At 46.7% G+C, this 13,212-nt stretch overlaps 1 protein-coding gene across 12 annotated transcripts in view; it reads right to left on the bottom strand.

Annotated features, from left to right (window-relative positions):
* Window positions 1-13,212, bottom strand: part of LINGO1 (leucine rich repeat and Ig domain containing 1) — a 3,568,664-nt gene that overhangs the window by 221,467 nt on the left and 3,333,985 nt on the right. The window lies entirely within an intron of this gene.

The raw sequence follows: 13,212 nt of genomic DNA, 5'->3' as shown, positions 1-13,212 counted from the left end.
GGCCTTAGCAGGGACAATCCTGCCTAAAGCAGACGACACTTCATTCACCTGTACCCCACTTCTCAATCTGCAATCTCACTCAAACAAGCCCCTCACTAACCATGCATTCATTCATCCCACTCTGCACGTACATCCGCACCCAAATTCATATGGTCACCTCACTCACCCTGCATTCACTCCTCTTACCCTACTCTCACACTGTCGCATTGCTCACTGTGCACTCACATAGGCACTCCTGCCGCCCACACAGCACAGAGGTCTAATGTGCCTACTGCAAGGAACGTGTACCATGCAGATCACAGAACTGAGAGTGAGTAAACTATGAGTAGTGCTATAAAAAAATGAAATGTTTGTCAGAAAGGTGCTATAGAGAGATGAGGTGCATTGTTGGAGAGTGGTAGGGAGGGAATTCTTGGAGAAGGAGAAAATGGGGGAGGGGGTGCCAAAAGAGAATGTTGCACCATGTGCGACCAGGGCCATGGCCAGCCATGGCTGGGAGTGTTAGCCACCCACACCCGAATTTCAGATGCAGTTGCGCCCCTGATGTGTAACGCAGAGTGATGAAGTGACGTCATGACGCGACCGTAGCAGCAGCACTTCGTCAATGGGGAACCCTGCCTGGCTCAGGGCCCTCCAGTACCGCCCATGATTGGCACAGTAGCGGTCACGAGAGGCTAAGTGCGCAGCTTGCCTCATAGGGACAAGTGCTCTGATGATGTCGCGGTAATGGATCACCTATGGCCATGGGGGGGCAGCACAGAAGCTTCTAGATTGTTCTCTACCGATGTGTGGGCAAAGCTAGAACAATGCAGGTAAAAGAGCTTTGTGTGGTAAACGCAGCTCTCAGTGAGTGTCCGAACCCTGCCGCTTATTCTTTCTGAAGTTGTTCGTCTCAAGCTGCCGCTGACATACAGCCTCAGGCAATCACGTCAACACCTTCACAAACAGCAGGACTGACAGGACTATTTTTCAAACTGAACACCTCGAATGCCATTGAAATTCATTGTTAACATCACCTGAAATCCTAATATCGTTTATTCTTCGTCCAAAATAATTTAACAGTTTCCTTTCTCGCGCAGAGTTTTTAACAGATTTCCAAATAAAAGGGATTGTAAACTAGGACTGGGGTGTCAGGATGTTGATGAATCTCGCTCTCGAGACTCTCTCATATTCTAAACTCTAGAGCTCTAGGTGGCGCTGTCTCCTTTGCTTTGAATACGTCAAACGCATTGACAGTATCTCTTACACAAGCGCGCGCCATACCCATCTCAGTGTTATCACTTCCGGTTCTCTTTGAAAATGCTGTGCAAAGGTCACAAGTTGGGCACTGACCTTAACCTGTGCTCCTCCATCTACGCCGCTACCGTACGTACAATGTTTTTGTAGCATATAATTGATAAGCGCGCTAGCAAACAAACGCCACTCCTCAAGGCTACAAGAAGCGTCCTCCTTTTAAGCGAAACAGATCAAGTATGTATGGCACGGACATGGGGTGTGAGCCATAAGTGCCTTCCTAGAGGTACTCCTTATCGCATGAGACAAAGGGTTACAGTGATAGAGTTTCTCGGGCATGCGCTCCATGCCACTGCATCGTGTCACTGGCAGGCATGAGTAAGGAAGATTATCAAGAAACAGAATAGTTAAAATTCACTATTATACCACTCCTTTCAAGCCTAGGCAGCCCTATTTTTTTTTGTTTGCCCTAAGCTGTGCCCCCAGGGCAGCACTTCCTCAAATTCAAAATTACTCCTTTTTAACCCTTCGTAAAAATTCTTGGGGGATTTATACCTTTAACCAAAATAGTCCAGGACTGGAGTTAGAATAGTAAATAAGCCTTCGGGAATATTTGGGGGAAAGTTGCTGTTTCCCAAAATATTATAGGGCTGGAGTTGAAATAGTAAATGTGAGCTTCCGGTGTCTGCCACGCCCACTGCTGCCCTGAGGACGAACTGGCCATTCTGTGAGCACTACTATACCAGACAGAGTTGCACTGAATTATTCCTACTTTTAAATACAAAGACCATTTTGTACATTATTAGTTGTATTTTAAGACACTGAACAGAAATGTTTTGTGAAACTGCACATATCTCTTGCACCATGAGTTTGGCCAGATCACCTGTGCTGAGGTCTCATGCTGGGACCACAGAGGAATGAATGGTTGATGCATTAGTACCAACACGAGGCCTGGGCAAAATGTAGGTTACGCCGGCATTACCTAGTGTAACTTCTAACATTTCACGTTACGGTTGCTATGCAAAATTCCTGCAATTATGCTATGTTGCATAGCTTGGACTTCGTTTGGGTAAAATTCCTATAGCGGGAGCCAGGGTACAGTGTGAACAGAGTGCGAGCAGTTGTTCATACCTCGTGTGTTTTGTTCGCTTTTTTAGCAAGAAATGCATCCTCTCATCCAAAATGGACATGAGAGGGTATTTCACACTAAAATATAGCACTAAATGACAGGTATACATTTTGCAAAATTTCACAAAATGTTTCTAAAATTTTACAAAATGAAATTACTGAAATGTTTCACTTGCCTAACACACAAATGTAGCGGAACTGTCCTAGAGAAATCATATTTAATATTTATAAACATGCTTTTATATACAGGAATCCATGCCCCGTGCTGTGTAGACTACCCATGATTCTGGATCTCTGTTACATCCGTTGCAACCCTAAGTCCCCCAATCCGGTCTCCACCCAGTTTGAATCACAACATAGCCACCCCGTGAGAGACGGCGCCTTGTTGTCCGTGGACTCTTGAAGGTGTGGAAACCCAACCTGGAACCCTTTCTAAAGGGACATGCCTACCCAGGCCGGCGTTCTTCTACCAATGGCAATATATCAATCTAGTGGCTACTGACCACACCTTCAGTCCGCTCCCCATTTTTTAAAGGACAGTCGTCGTCCAAACCCTCAGCTGAGAGACCATCGCCAGGCCATGTATGGCACTATCCTCTCGGATAGGGCGTGGCATCTCAAGGTAAATCTCAGCCTCCCAAGTTGCCGTCTACAACTTTTGTACATTTTTGTGCACTTTCATGCGCATTTTACATAATACAGTCTAGTTCTTTCCCTGAGACTAGTGTAGATGCCATTTCGGCTGGGGTCCCCCATCCCCGCCCCTGGGTCCCCCCTTTCAATCAGCAACTGCCAGCAGAGTGGTGTAAGCCAAGTCCAGCCATAACTTATTAGGACCGGAAGTTCAGCCCCACATAGCCCAGTCCCCCCCACTAGCTCAGTGTCCTGTTGCGGGATCCTACCATGCATTGCTCCCTTTCTGCCTCACCGGGAATCTGGGTTCCCACAGCTTTCCTCCAACCCTAGCGATGCCATTGTCTATAGAGAGCAGCGAATGCCCTGGGTGCTCGCCTGCTGGTGGCTCCAGCCGACCGAGTGTTTCCCATCAAGAAAGGATGCCCTGGGCCCTAATATAAGGAATGAAAATGCCCCCTACTCCTGGTAGGTAATAAAATACAGTCTACGTTTTGACCTGGAGGGTCTATTACACATCCCTTCCCGTGCCGCAGCTCTTGTTGCACTAATAGCTTTGTTCCTGATCACACCCAACCCCAGGGTCCCTGGGGGTCCTGCCACATTCTCTAGAAGGTCCCTCCTAGACTAAGGACTCCATTATGAATCACAAAATGGGGTTAACACATCAGGAAAAGGGATTTTGGAGTCGCAAACACAGTGATTTTGCAAATCACGCTGGTTGCCACTGCAACATGCCTTGGTACGTCTGGCCCAAGGTCTCCTGAATAAGGCTTAGTCGCTTCACTGTAGGTACACACCGAGAAACCTTGAGAGGCTGTCAATCACACTAGGCTCCGCCCATGCACCTCACAGATCCCCCCTGTCACTCGGTAGCCTCCATGCCTATCCTTCCAGGGGACACCAGCGATGGGTGAGTCCTCAGGCCGAAGCAAAGCGCTACCTTCATTCCCACTAATTCCAAATACACCTGCTGGTCCGCATGGTCGCCCCCTCTCTTTAACAACGTCACGCTGTGTTCAGACTTCGGTATTACCCTTGCCTTCGGCCTGTACCACAGTACAAAAGGCGCTACCGCCGTGACAGTGTTTCCTGAAATGAATTAAGAATGCATCCGTGACATGCTTAACACGGCTTCGCGTAGCTAGTTCTCAGCGCTATTTATGATGCACCAGCACGTGGTGAAATTAACCTGCCGCCCCCTCCTGCTGTTACACACTCATGTTAGTTTTCAGAGGACTTAAAACAGAGATGGGAGGAAACTGTCAAAATAAAACAAATAGCAGATCTGAGCTGTGTGCAGACGCGAAGGGCTCTGCACTAAATGACATCTCCGAGCATCTGTGTTGACCTTTTCAAATGTGTCTTTTTCCTGGGTTTGATTTATTTTGTCCGCTGAACATCCGAGGAGATGTGTTTGGGCGCAGGTGCCCGGCTGCTTTCAATAATTTAATTGGCGTCCGTGCGCCTTGCTTGCTTAGCCTCCTCTCTTCGCAAATGTCTCACTCTATTTAACAATCTCTCTCCTCAATGTTTGTAATTATGGTTATGGTCCGGACCTCAACACGATCCACCAGAATTCTGTCAGGTTCGTATCTCGCGCTGAGAGCCCAGCTCCCCGGAGGACGCGCTGACGGAGTGCGCGAGCACCGTGCTAGTGAACAGGCGAAGCCCTTCCCAAGGCCGTGGTGACGGAGTCTGAGAACCAATGTGACGTAGGGCGCCGGAGACTACCACAGCCACCTCTAAAAGGGACCTTAGCCCACTCTGGCCTGCGCACTGGAGTACTTAACGTAGGGCCCCGGGGACTTCCACAGCCACCTATTGAAGGGACCTTTACAGCTAGCTCTGGTCTGTGTGACTGCGCACTGGGGCATTGACATCCACCTCCGAGACTCACTCAACCACCACTGGGGATGGGGGGCAGTGGTGTAACGATAATTAAGGGGGCCCCCTTGCAAGGTACGTGGAGGGGCCCCCTACGGACTCTATCAGGAGCTCCACGGCCGAAGTGGAGTGCTGAGGGGGCCCCCCAGCACTGCGGGGGATGCGGGGGCCTGTGTTACACCCCTGCTCTCTCAGCCACCTCTGGGCTCTCACGTCCACGTCTGGTGCTCGCAGATCCGCTTAACGGGATATCGGACAGTGGGGCTCTCTTGGCCACCTCTGGGGGTGAGCAGCAGTGGGGCGGTCACAGCCACCTGTAAGGATAATTGTTATTGGTTCTCTCAACCACCACAGGGGATGAGGGGCCATGAGCCTCTCTGGACCACCTCTGAGGATGGGGACAGTGGCGCTCACTCAGCAATACTGGGTAATGATGGGGGTGTGAAGCCAGTGGCGGCTCCTCCGCTAAGGCGGAGGAACATCGCCCCACTGCTAACTGCTCAAAAAGAAAATGATAATAACGTATCATTTTATATTTCCTATTGAAGTCAGTGGCTCTTGGGGCAGGAGGTTCTGGCCGCAGCAGTGAGAGAAGTGGTGTGCACTCCTTAAGTGCGCATGACTGCTTGGCCAAACAGTCCTGTACACTTTGCATCTTCCTCACCAGGCTTGCTTTACACAGCCTGGTGAGTAACATGCAAAGCCACCCTGTACCCCGTCTGACCACCGAACCATGGCGGGTTATGGAGACCCTGGGAGCCCGGGGGCTTCCTGCTGGTGGTGGAGATAGGAAGAAGGGACAGAGGAGAGGTGCCGGCCGGCCCAGGTAAGTGTTTTTTTTTCCATTTAATTTCCTTTCTGCCACCGCTTCCTCCCCCACCACTTCCGATCAGTAGCAGCCGCTACTGCGTGAAGCTCTCACAGCCGCCCCTGATGATGATGTGCAGTTGGCCTCACAAACACTTTTGATGATACGAGGCAGTGGGGCTCTCATGACCCCACTTACAGTGATTAGTAGTTGGGCTCCCAGGGCCATCTTTTATGGATGATGGTAGTGGGATTCTCATAGACATCTCTAATAATGATGGCAGTGGGGTTGTCACACAGGCGACTGATGAAAAAAAAGGTGCTCACACAATCACCTAGGTGATGATGGGTAGTGGGGTTCCCACGGCCACATAAGATGATGATGATGATAGGTAATGGAGTTCTCACAGCCTCTTATGAAGTAGTGCACTTGGGTTCTTACAGTCACTTATGATGATGGGTAGTGGGGTTCTCACAGCCACTTATGATGACGATGATGGGTTGTGGGGTTCTCACAGCCTCCTGTGATGATGATGAGGATGGGTAGTGGGGCTCTTAAACCCTCCCCTGGTAATCATGTGTAATGGGGTTCTCACAGCACTTATGATGATAGGTAGAGGGGTCTCACAGCCACCTGTGATGATGATGTGCAGTGGGGTTCTCACGGCCACCTGTGATGATGGTGGGTAGGTAGTGGGTTGTCACAGCCGTCTGTGATGATGATGAGTTGTGGGATTCTCACAGCCACCTGTGATGATGATGTGCAGTGGGGTTCTCACAGCCACCAGTGATGATGATGTGTAGTGGGGTCTCACAGCCGCCTGTGATAATGATGGGTCATGGGTTCTCACAGCCACCAGTGATGATGATGGGTAGTGGGGTTCTCACAGCCACCAGTGATGATGATGGGTAGTGGGTTCTCACAGCCGCCAGTGATGATGATGGGTAGTGGGTTCTCACAGCCGCCTGTGATAATGATGGGTCATGGGTTCTCACAGCCACCTGTGATGATGATGGGAAGCGATGCTCTCACGAGCTCGGTTGGCCTGTAAAGGAGAGTCCACAAGAGTGCAGAGAGGCGAGCTCTGGTCCTGAGCCTTAGCCTTGAGGGTACCCGCTGCTGACTGTGCACATCACCGCAGCGCACACACTGGAAGCGACAAATCAAACTCACGCAACACCCAAGGCCTCAATTTCTAACAGAATCTAGAAGCCACGAAGACAGAACCTAAAAGTGCTCACTCACTTCATATGCTTTGAGACCACAAACTCGCCCTTCTACTCTTCATGCACATCATATCCCCCCACCCCCCACTCTCTGAACCGATAATGATTCTCTTCATCTGCTGGATAGCGGACATTCGAAATACAAATACAAAAAGGTTCCGAGGCGATGGAGAAGGCAAAAAAGAGCACGGACGTTTCACTCTCTACAACATGTAACAAACCCCCTTTGGCACTGACACACTGAGCCAACTTCATCTTTCATTTGATGTGCATGAGTCTGGACCTGAGGTGGTGGCTCTCTCTCTGCGGGGTGGGCCAGCATGCAGGCCCTTCCAGCCCTATGAGGTTCAAAGTCCGACTTCAGCAAGTGCAAGGGCTGAACTAGGCCTGGGGAGATCTAGGTTTAGAAGAGCAGACTTCAACCCTCTCCGTTTTTGTTGATATTTAAGATACAAAACACTGCAAACCGCACTATCTCTAGTATGCACACTCCCACACTAAATTGCCTCTGGCACTCACCTCACACTAAATTGTCCATAGCACAAAATAACACACTCTGAATTTTCTCTGGCACACAATGCACATTGAATTGTCTCTTACTCAACGAGTCGTCAACGTGCAGTGTTGTCATCTGAAACTTCATTCTGAGAAATGACCAAGAGGCATTTTCCTCCATCCTTCCTACCAACTTCTGCCTCACCCCAAAACAAACAAAAGCTTGCTGAGGCTGCCACTGGTGTCCTGGGGTGTTTTCAAATTCCATAATGGACATTAGCTGTTCACAGCCCCCAGAGATGAGCTTGAAACCTACTCTGTGCAGGGATTTCCAGATTGTTTTGCCTCCCACTGTGTCATATTGGTTCATCACCAGATGACACTGTGAAGAGAGGCAATATAGTGAGACACACAGTGGCACCGTGTGAGTTGGGAGGTTGCTTGTTTTAAAGAAATGATCAGCAGCTTTGCAAGTGGCATAAGAGGGATGTAAACCGATGCCCTTGTTTATCTAAAGAAATTCTGGTGTTGGCCACTTCATTCTTTGACTGTGCTTTCTTACAGACGGTGCACTTTGTGTCTAAGGTGTTCATTAAAACATATTTTCTTTTAAGAATAATACCACTGACTGCACATTGATCTTTATTCCTTGTTTAGTATTGTTATTTTTTATTTGACTCATCAACTGCATTAAACTATATTAGATTCAACCTTTACACCTCTGTGGAGGGGCTATGCGCCAACTGCCTATGCAGCTATGCAGGTTAGTCAAGGAGGCTTTGGGTGCCCACATTTCCATCTCCAGGCAAGGGTACAAAAGCAGAATGTTATGTATGGCTCTGGTTGAGAGCCACCAGTTTTTATTTCTGTGTCTAAATGTCATAACTCACTGCTATGACATACCAGCAGTTGATAAAAATAATGTTGCCTCGTCATAGAGGCCTTCCAGGCCTGGTGACAGGGCCCTCTGAGAGCCAGTCAGCACAGCGCTGCTTGCCTGCTTTCACCGAAAGCAGAAAGCACAGCTGCAGGAGGAGGAAGGAAGGCAGGCAAGGTGGTAGGGGCTGCCCAAGGATGCAGATAATTTATGTTTGTGACAGGGAGGTGAGACCATGTTATGTATGGCTCTCTAGTACTCCCCTGCCCCTGCATAGCAGTTGGTAGCAGGGCAGATGATTGTGGGGGAGCCATACATAACATACAATTATAGAAGGGGAAAAAGTCGGGGTTCTCAGTGACATCATAGACAAATAAAGCTTTGCTCTTGTTGTCTATTTGATGTCACTCAAAACTCCTCAGCGAATAACACTCCCGTAATTCACTATTACGCATCTGTAATTCTATATATCACTGTCAGAAGATCACATAGCTATCATGCTCTAAATATCATATACAAAAATATGACCACATTGGCTATATTATCAAAAAAAACTTTACACCACTAGAATGATCTTCTTGTAAATTATATTTAAGACATAATACTTATGTCAGATGATATGTCTGCATTCGATATTCTGGCATACACCGACCACGTACCCAGCTCCCTGGTCTTTATGGAACACAGTATGTGTGGTGTTTGTTGCTGCTAGGTGGCCGATATGTCTTCAGGATCAGGGTTAAAGATTAACACCCTGATAAATATAATGCTAGAGGCTACTGTATCATAAGGGAGAAGTGAATTCTGCTCCACAGATTCTGACCTGCAGGCAACGCTGAGACACTAAGTGTCATATTTATGACCACAGTTGCGTCGCTCTTGCACCATGTACCGTGGTGCAGGAGCGACGCAACTTAAAAAGGAGATTTATAAAGCCATGCAAGGCCACCTTGTGTAGCCCTGAGCGACTTCATAAATATCACGTAATGCAACACAGCACAAATCGCTATGTTGTATTACTCTGCACCAGGAAGGCGTTTCTGTGGGTGTTGCGTGGGGGTTCCCACAAAACATACATGGATTTTGGCTAATTCCCTGATTTACCAGAAGTGGTAAACCCAGGTGTGACCTAACGAAGAGAAATATCTATTTCTCCTCGTTTTTTCGTCTTTTTACGTGTGCTACATTCTGCAGCACACATATAAAGAGGAAAAAGCCTCAGGGGATTGTTTTTGTGCGGGAAGGTGCACCTTCCTGCACAAAAGCAATCCTCCTTACAACCCAGGCACACTTGCACCATGGTTCAAGGGAGCCTGCGTTGGTACACGGCTGCCAAAAGGGCACCAGCGAAAGGGAAAAGGCAGGAATGCACTGCATTACCTTAAATATGCCATGTTCCTCCCTTTCCCTGTCACGCAGAGCAGCAACGTAACTTAGTGCGTGACTTGGCCATACATATGGCCCTAAATGCTTTGGCATCATATAAGGGACTTCAAACTAGTCAGAATTACAGTTTTGTATTTAACACCAACAAATGTGAGTGGCCAGTAGTCTGGTCAGAAAAAGATGTTGCCTTATACTGATGAGATGTATCATAAATCTATCGATGTCTCATTAGTAAAGTCCTAATTGAACTAAGCGAATGCACCAGAGAGCAGGGTTGCAGCATGTGCACAACATGGCCTCAAGACTGGCCCTTATGATGAGGTAGTCTGGCCACATTTCAAGAGGGCTAAACTTGCTCCATTGGTTACCAGTGAAGAAGTGCATCCTCTTTAAGGAAATTGACCCAGTTTGAGGGATAAACTATCGACACACTGCAATATTTAGGCCTCTTACACTTTCCTAAAATCAAACTTTGAAGAAGTCTGACAAAAATTAGTTGTCATAGATTTGACGACTAGGAATTCTGTGGATACCGAAATTACAAAAAAATACACTACTGGCCTTTAGGAAAGCCCTAAAATAGTTCTACTCAAAAACGAATCTGCTAATTCTTTTTTTTAGGAAGTAGCTGTCAGGGTCTCTGTTTAGTAGCGCTAAATCTAAAAATAAAATCATATTTGTATTGGCCCTTAAATACAATTACATTTGGGATTCAAGCCGTGCAAATATAATAAAATAAATTGTAAAAAAATTTATTAAAAAATTAAACACGAGTAATGTGCTTAGGGATGGGCTGGACTGGCCAACAACAATCCTCTGGGCAGAGCACAGTTTTTACCTGCACGTCCTGTCATATGTGGCACAGGGATGTGCTGTCAGCACGTGGTTAAGGTAGCTTAATGAAGAATTCAATATCCATCTTCTTGCTCACCCTATACCCCCTTTATGTGCATTTTCAAAACTCATTTCACAAGCTGTGGGAATGCTGTTGAGGAGATGTAAAAGGATTACTGGCAACAACTGGACCTCTTTGCCTGAGAGGGCACTTTATGAACCAGCAGCAAATGGAAAGTTTATACAGACCCAGTGCTGCTGAAAATTAGAATTAATCTATTTTCCCAGGGATGAGTGAACTAAACAGAAAAAGCGGACGAAACAAAGCTGGAAATCAGTGTATGGGTCCAGGTTAGGGGGTTTCTAGAGAGAGGGGTAGTTCTTGTCGCAGGGGAGCAGTCATGAACAATCACAGAATAGCAAAGATTTATAGTTGCACTTCTGAATAGATCAGGGACGCCCGGCTCTGCCAGTATGGCCCAATACGAACTAATGAGAGCCTTTACCGAGTGCATTATAAACCAGGCTTATAGCAAGATCATGCTGTTTCTACAGCCATTGCAAGTCAGAGGGATATTAAAAACATGGTACTCTTAAAGCCAGGTCCACCCTAAACCGAGCTCAGCTTTAAGTCATGCGCCTCCTCAGGCTGTGATTGGGCCAATGCCCTCCTCATCACAATACCCAGCCCTTCCCAAGGTCATGCTCATCCTAATTCCATCTTTATCCCAAAAGCATGTTATTAGACCTGATACTCTAGAGGTAGTGTTTCCCTAAACTTTTTTCTTTCTCCTCCTCGTTTTTGCTGATTCATTTTAGTGGCCTTAGGGCTCTGGGCACTTTCCCACTGTAAATGCAGTGTGAAAGTGCGTGCACCCTTCCCGCACGTTAGGAAGTGGTGCTTAGCTGATGTTTTAAAACATATCTCATGCCTGTCTTTGCAAGCTTGTGTGCGCGCACTGGCACTTGTGCTCAGGTTGACCTTTCTAAATCTCTAGCCAATCCTGAGGGGACCTATCAGTATCACTAGAGCACTCCTAGGGTAAGTCTTGAGGGGTAAGCAAGTGATAGGTGAAAGGCAGGGCAGGTCCTGCCCAGGTAGTGAAGAATACCCATGTGTGTTTTCACTACCTTTTAGGTTTGCTCTTCCCATAGGTTAAGATGGGGGGGTAGTTGAAATTACTTCAGGCTGCAATAGTGGCTTGCAGTGGAGCAGCCAAAAGCACGTTCTAGCAAAGAGAGTGTCACTCGAGTTGCACTCAAACAGAGAAATTAATCAAGCGAGGGTAAATTCTGTAATTCGAAAATTTTATTCAGGTGAATCCATTCAATGAATCCTTTAGAGGATGTGATATTCATAATATTTCAGCATCACAAACGAGTGTATTCAACGTCATAACTCGATGTAGCCCAATGCATTTCGGGCCAGTGTGGCCCTTCGTCAGGGGCAGCACTAAAATTGGAGGATACAAGGAAGCAGCTTTAATCAGTGCAATATATGTCAACAATAAACAACTGTGAAAGGAAACTTGGTTAATATATTCAAAGTAAATGAAGTTTAGTTGTTCATGAAAAAAGATGGTATATGAAAGGTGCTGGTAATGAAGAGAAGGTACCGTTTTTTGAGAAAAATTGTGTATGTTGTGTGTGTTAAATAGTCCCGTTAAATGAAAATAAGGATGTAATCACGTGCAACAAAGAAAGATGCTCAAAAGTGCGGTTAAAACAAGAACAAAAATACATAAGAGAAGAGACCAAATACTAAACATAATAGGGTAGAAATGAAAGCGTTACGCGTCAGCGCACTGAGTTTAGAGAAACGTGAGAGATGGTAATCTACGAACGAGTGCATAAACTATCAGGATTGTGAATGTAGGGGAAAAGATAGAATATCGGGTGAAAAAGGTCACAGATGCGTTAATAAACAAGAAAACGGAAAAAGAACAACTGAGCCCATGTCAGATTCGAGGTGGAATACAATGTAACACTAAACACTTACGTGATGCGAGCTTCCAATTCAATTGTAACTCTGTGTTCATAGGCTGTCAGCGTTTTAGCGGGTAAATCTGCTGTGTGACGCGAGTGGTATTTAAACGGTGTCACGTGCTTGCCGCCACGAATCAAAGTGACAGAAAGCCAAAACAGCCAATCAAAAAGTGTATATTAATTGGTATACCTACAGGCGTATGAGAAGCGGGTAAATACGTCAAAAGACGGTAGGGCCAATCAAATCGATGCGAGTCTACAGCAACGAGTCAATGAGTTACGAGTGTATCCGGAGTGGTGTCGTCAGAGGTAAATGAAGGACCAATCAAGGAAGGAGGGTAGAAGCCTAGTGTGAAGTATCAAAAGACTCGAATGTGTATGAGGACGGTCAAAAAAAGGTGCAAGCGGAAAACGTAAAGCAGAAGAATATATTTAAATAAACCAAATGAGTAAATGGGAGGTTGTATAACTTCACACTAGGCTTCTACCCTCCTTCCTTGATTTTCCAGGTATCATGGACATACCAGGAAGGGTAAGCCAATCCTTAAACAATCCAAGATACGTCTGTACAAAGCTGGATGTCACTAGATAGTTCCAGGCTTGCCTAAAGGAGTCTCATAAATGATGATGGGCTCAAACCCATGCGTTTTAAGAGCCCCGAACCATGTGTGTAGAAGGCCCTGAACATTTCCATGTAATTCGTAACCTTAGCAGTAAGA

The sequence above is a fragment of the Triturus cristatus genome, chromosome 3_1 (genome assembly GCF_964204655.1).
Source record: "Triturus cristatus chromosome 3_1, aTriCri1.1, whole genome shotgun sequence".
NCBI lineage: Eukaryota > Metazoa > Chordata > Amphibia > Caudata > Salamandridae > Triturus > Triturus cristatus.
The sequence above is the reverse complement of the archived record's forward strand: the minus strand, read 5'-3'. Positions and strand labels throughout refer to the sequence as shown.